The sequence below is a fragment of the Colobus angolensis genome, unplaced genomic scaffold, assembly GCF_000951035.1.
Source record: "Colobus angolensis palliatus isolate OR3802 unplaced genomic scaffold, Cang.pa_1.0 Scaffold389, whole genome shotgun sequence".
Taxonomy (NCBI): domain Eukaryota; kingdom Metazoa; phylum Chordata; class Mammalia; order Primates; family Cercopithecidae; genus Colobus; species Colobus angolensis.
Window position 1 is genome coordinate 2,079,595 of NW_012117254.1, and position 6,656 is coordinate 2,086,250.

At 43.0% G+C, this 6,656-nt stretch overlaps 1 protein-coding gene and 1 pseudogene across 2 annotated transcripts in view; both read right to left on the reverse strand.

Annotated features, from left to right (window-relative positions):
• The window catches only part of LOC105520765 (melanoma-associated antigen 8), a 103,796-nt gene that overhangs the window by 36,976 nt on the left and 60,164 nt on the right, over positions 1-6,656 (reverse strand). The window lies entirely within an intron of this gene.
• On the reverse strand, positions 5,603-6,655 carry LOC105520771 (annotated as a pseudogene).

Below are 6,656 nucleotides of genomic sequence, written 5' to 3' on the forward strand. Positions count from 1 at the left end.
TGCAAATGAAATACAGTGGAAAAACACTATTGTATATATTCCAAATAAATAGTCTTGATTTCAATGCTAACAAAACAACAGGAAGGGTACTCGTGAGCATCTCACGGTTAAGTCAGAAATGATCGTTCACACAGGTCTGATTTCAGAAGTACAACAGCAAGATGCAGCACCATAGACACATCGGTGTCGGCTGTTAAAAGATGGATCGTTTTAAAAATTGTGTTTTCCTTCCTTAATTTTTGGTCAGTGAAGCTAGCACTTGTTTGCTAAACTGTGGAAGAACTGCAAGGTCACACACATTATTCATGATAAAGCAACCAAGCTGACGAGTCTGTGCTTAATTCAAGAATAACCAGTAGAGAGAGAGAAAACACAAGGAGTTAAACACCATCACCAGTGCTGTCTCAAAGGAAGAGGGGTTCACAGATGAATTCACAAAGGTAGGCGGATCTATACAGAACACTGAATGCCATGTGTAAATCCTCATGAAACTCCAGAAACAGAAACACCACACAATGTATATACTTTGATTGACACATTCTGTTCCAAAGGAAAAAAAGACTCCATTACAACTTTGTAACTGTGTTGACTGCAATATAAACGAAGTCCAGAGTTTGGCAGGTAACTAAAAGAGGGTTATCACTTAGGTTATATAGCAAAAGTGTTGATGTATATTATATATAGTAGTATAAATAATTAAAAAGTATTATTCAAATTAGATCACAGTGCTGCATCATGTGCATAACAGTGTTTGATATAGTATTGGTGGGCTGGGACCTATGACACTAAGGACTTAACTGTCAACACTGGGAAGTCACAATCAAGAGGAAACACAGAGTTCCAATGTTTTCTTTTGGTGGCAAAAAAAATTATTGAAGATGAAAGAAAAATACTTCTCTACAGAAACCTAAAAATCAATTGCAACATCTGGGCAGCTGTGATCCAGCAGAAAGAAACGAGTCCCAACCTGAATTAAAGGGAAAGAGAAATCACATGGAATTTAATCCAATCTCATCTAGAAAAGCCTCCCATTTAGGTCACTTGTACGTAACTCCAATTCCTTCTCCAAGAGCTCTTCCAGGAAAGGCGCAAGGCACCCCCCCCCACCCCCCCCACAGAGTGGAATGAGGGGAACTTGCATCAGTAGCCCTTGGCCTGGGCAGTCCCGGCATGGTGCAGGACTCTGAGCTGGGCACAGTAAGTGTCCACCTGGTTCTCACTCTACAGAGCCCACTGCCTGATGCTGTCCCTCAGGCAGGAGCCTCCTTCAGCACAATGGCCCCTCCCAGAAGACTTCGTGGTAGTAACTGCTGTGGCCAGCAAGCACTAGACACATTGAATGCCTCTTTAAAACAAAACAAAACTCCGTTCTTGGGAAACGCCTCTGGCCACATTCCTTCTTAAAAACTCCCAAGATTGAGACCTGCCACAATCGTTTTGGCCATGGTTTTTTCCAACCACCAGTGAAATATGGGTTTGGTTCATTTTAGTTTCAGATAGATGGCTTCACCAAAGAACTCTTGAAAGAATACTGATTAGAGAGGGGCAGGGACGTAGGAGCTTATGGTATATTATAAGGCTGGGAAAAATCTATGATGCAAACCCTTTCCACATAGTACTAGATAAAGATAAAAGACAATTATAATAGGATAAAAACTGTCTATGTGTATATCATTTAAGAAAAAAAAGAGCGACTGTCTCTTTCTCTTAAATGTGTCCAAGGGCCAATAGCAAGTAATTGTACACGTCATCATGTTGATGTGTTCACGATTGGTTTCCAAGGCTTCTTTAAATATTGCTATAGTTCCCTGTTTCCCCCTCCCGCCTGCCCCGTGTGAGTATGTGAGATACTGGAATGACACATGAACTGCCACTTCTCCCAGCGGGAGAAATGAAAGTAAAAACACCACACCTCTTAATGGTGTTCAGGCGATCTGTCAGACTAATGGATACATATGCTAGTTTGGAAGCTAAAAGAACAACTAACGTTTGGGAAGGAATTCCAAGACTAAAGTGAATGACACTTAAGCAAAATATTATTTCACAAATAGGCTTGTGCTTAAATTCTCTACTGCTCTTGGAGGAGGGGATAAGAGAGGGTGCCTCCTGCCCCTTGGCTTGTTAAGGACACAGACAACCTCATTCTGCAAAGAACTCACTACAAACAGCCACATACACATTGAAACTTTTTGTTTTTGTTCTCAACAATCAAAATACAAAGTTAAACACAATTGAGCCATTGTTTTGGTTATGCATAATGTGTATGCCTCCAAAAACAGAATAAAAATAGGAAGAAGTACTCTCACTAAAGGTTCCCCAACAAGTCTTCTGGCAGATCCAACGAAGGTAGACTCAGGAAATCACACTTAGAAAGCTTCCCGATGAGGTATTTATGCAAAAAGAGTGGTTCTGGAGTTAAGAACACACTTTTATATTTCTCTATTTCTCAAAGAGATCAGAAAAGTAAATCACACACACATTGCATTTTATTATTTTCTAAAAGAGGATTCTGCCCCTTTAGAAAAATGAAATGAGGGGAGACAGCCCACGGTGGGGGTTTTAATTGGAAGAAGTCCTCGGCCAGAAACAGTCCTGAATGTTGAACCTCTGTCTTTCAGGAGAGAGGTCTGAATTTTATCTGGGTGGGGGGGGGGGATGAAGGTGGGGGACTGGGCTGGAGGTCTTTAGGCTTGGTCAGGTGACGACACAAATCAAGGTGTCACTCAGGCTCCATAGCTGTGGATGGCTTTTAGGGTGTCAGATGTCTGGGGAGACGGAGGGAACAAAGCACTGCAAAGATTACACCCTGAACAAATATACCGGAAGTATTCAGCTTCAGGTCATGAATTCGACCTGCTGTAGAGGTGTAGGTTTTTTCAGGTTCTCTCATCAGCAACCCGCCGGAAGGTAAAGTGTGGGGAATGCACCAGTTAGTTCCCACTGTCCGGGCTGATGGAGCTTCTGGCACTACCTGATCCTGGCAGATGGGCTTGGCTTTGGCCTACAGCAGTCCCTGTTTCAAAAGTTAAGGTCATCTCTGTTCCCTCCCTCTCTTCACGCATCATATCCTGAGCCACAGTACTGGGTGTTTGTGTTTTAAAGTTTCCGTCCACTTGGATGGAAGATCATATTCTTTTAGAGATTTCTCTTTGGACCGCCCCCGACCCCCCACCCCAAAGAAAAGTTCTTGTAAGGTAAATAATGTATTTAGCATGAAGCATGAATTATTTTCATATAAATATAGAAAATAGAGAAAATTTCTTAGGCAAAGGTAACAACAGGAGTTTCTGGGCTGCATGACATTGTCAGGTTTCTAAATTCAGCTCTCAAAATCTAGGTGGTCTTAATTCCAGGTTGGTCAGTTGCTGAAGGTAGCGATGGATGGACCCTGCTTCCTACTGCGACATGGCGTTGTGGCGATAGGACGTCTGGGACTGGCCTTTTCTACCTCAGCATCGCTTCCTCCTTCATGTGAACCCCATCTCGTCCCCTCACCCAATAAGGCCCATTAGCATGTTTCCCCTTCTTCTGGCTAATTTGCATAATTATTCACTACCTTATCCGTAGAACCAAATCATGGTAATGATCTTCTCAAGTAAGCGTCCCATAATTCTCTTGAGTCTATCATACACACTCACTACTAAGTTTGCCCTCAAATTATTGCATCATGTTAAACATATACAGACAGAGAGAAAGGACATACTTTTCAACAGAGAATCAGAAAAGGCTATGCCTCTAATTTTTAAGCCCTTAGGCTTAGAGTTTCTTTTGGTTTTCTTCTTTTTTCTTTCTTTTTCTTTGCTTTCTTTTTTTTTTTTTTTTGTTACTTTTGAATTTAAAAAGTTTGTTTTTGTGATTTTTTTCCTTTTTCTTTTTTTTCTTCAGAGGAATCCATGCATTGTGGGTCAGAAATTTCTGCTGGCTATACTGGCTGAATGTGGAAATCATTGATCTTTGCAAAGATAAATCCTGACATTAATTGCAAACTCCATTTTGAGGGCAGTATAGGAGTTATTTTATTTTTTGCCATGTTTTACTTTTTTTTTTTCTGTCCATCAGTGTGCCTTTAATCTTAAAAATACACCACAATACTAATGGCAGGTTCCGTAGCTTTCTAGTTTTGTTTTTTGTTTTTTCCACTTGGATCAAATAGTTTTGATAGAAAAACTATCTTCATGCTCTGGTAGGGCTTGGATGGTTGAACTCTGTACTGTCTTGTATGCACTTCAGCCCCTACATAAACAAGATGTACCTTGTTGCTCACAACTTTGGATTTTAAAAATGATGGCAGAAACACAGCTGTCAATCTGGAGATCTTTTCTTTTCTTTTTTTTTTTTTTGTTTTGAGATGGAGTCTCACTCTGTTGCCCAGGCTGGAGTGCAATGACGCAGTCTTGGCTCACTGCAACCTCTGCCTCCTGGGTTCAAGCAGTTCTCCTGCCTCAGCCTCCTGAGTAGCTGGGATTACAGACACCTGCCATCATGCCTGGCTAATTTTTGTACTTTTAGTAGAGCATGAAGATATTTTTTGTATTGCAGAGTAAGTTCCTCAACAGTCAGAATTTGTCCCTGAAGAAGGTTAAACCTTAAACACATGCTTCAAAAAACCAAAACAAAACTATCAACCAGAAAAAGATCTGTACCATTATTTCCTTTCCTTAACAGCTATTGTAATTTCCTGGACTTGGTTGCTTTTCACTTCATCAGTTAAGAAGACTCAGTTTGTTTTCTGCATCAGTTTTCTCTCTCTCTCTCCTTATGTGTGTGTGTGTGTCTGTGTGCTGTGTTGTGGTGTGCGTGTGTGCACAGGGCCAACCTTCAGGCTTATGGCTTTTGGAACATTTTCTTAATTTAATAGAGAACAGAATTCAATGAGCAACATCACTAAAAATTTACCCCATTTCTTCTCCATGAGTCACTGACCCCTGATGTGCATGAAAAGTCTAATGTCCACCTCATAAGACGTCATCAGGCTTGAGGTTCAGAAGCATGGAGGACTGGTAGCGGGCCCTCTGTGCTTGGCGTGTGACAATTCCAGTGGCTTTCTTGGCACCATCAGATGCCTGGTGCCACAAACTTGGATCTGCTCCCAGAGGGACAAGGAGTTCCTCCTTGTTCTTAATTGCTTTATGTGCCTTCACTCAGTGAACCCAATGGGAAGGACAACCTGACTTTTTAAACCGAAGGGTTGGGCCTGAACGATGATTATTTTGCCCACGTGCCTTCTAGGTGCGGAATGTGTGTTCCTGTGGTATTGATGTTGACATCCCTGCCGATTCAGCCACAGGTTTCTGACAAGCTAGAGGAAGCAATGGTAATTTTGGCTTTTTCGGTATGGTCTTCAGATAATGAAAAGCTTTTGTAAAACAGCTGAATGTCAATATGAGTTCTATGGCTTCAATCTCCTTTAAAAATAAAATTCTTAAGGGTCCAAAACAAAGAAGAGGGGGCAAACTAAAACAAAATAAAAGGAAAAGAAAGAAAACCAAATCAAAAACAAGAAAAAAGAAAAAAATTGCTGATATTGCCACAAGTCATTAGAAATCTCCTGACATGCTGAAACCAAATGGCCATAAGTTCGAAACAAATCACTGACTTGTTTTTAATTTTTTGTAGTTTCCTTTTGCTCTTTCTGCCCCTTTGCCATCCGATTGGTGATGTTATTCAAACAGGACCGGATCCCTGCTAAGTGCAGGAGTGACCCCGCAGCTTCTTTCATCTCCTCATCATCGCTCTCGGGGGGCTTTTCAGTGCGTCTCTTTTTGAGGGGCAGTGTGTCTCTGGGGACCTTCCTGACCTCAGCGAAGCGCTGGCACTTCTTGTGCTGGGATGCGTACCCGCTATTCCCCAGAGAATCCTTGGCCTCCTTCTGGCTGTGCTTCCTGTCATCCTCTTCTGTGTTGCTGGGGCTCTCGTGGTTCCGGAAGCTCCCCTTGCTGCCCTCGCTGCCCTCCTGGGTCCCCTTGGTGGCAAACTCATAGTGGTTGTCGGCGGAGGAGGAGGTGGAGGAGATGGAGTGGCTGGTGGGCGAGGTGCTCCAGGCGTTGGAGGACTTGGCGCTGCTGTAGTTGTGATCCTCCTTGGGGTCTCCCTGACCACCGGGGAGCCACACGATGACTGGCTCTCAGTCCGCATACGGCAGCTGGTGATGCCATTCCGCATGGCCGTGGTCACCCCAATAGGAGTGATTGGCAGCGGCCGCACGCCGGGAAACAGCCCTGGGCTCAGGACCCGCGCTCCGTTTTGGATCACTCCTGTAGGAAAACCTGCTTGTGTCTCAGGGGGAGTATTCAAAAGCATCATGGCACTGGCAGCATCAATGTCAGGATCTTGGAGAAGGGCTCCATTTCTCTTGAAGAAGGCACTGGCCAGCCAGATGAGTGGAACTGATGTGCTTTGATATGCCTGAGGAAAGGTGGGAGGTGTATTGAATACGTGTGGGTGTGGGTGATAAGGTGTCTTTTTCAAAGCCTGAATTAGATTTTGTCTATACTCTGGGTCTATGCACCACAAACGACCCTTTCCCAATACTCTGGCTCCTCTCTTTGTCCACTTTCTTAAAACACTTATTCAATGACAAATTGTGTCTCACTGAGTTTTTCCACCCAGTAGGTGCATTTGCAAAATACAGAAAATGTTCCAAGATCCAGTTGTAG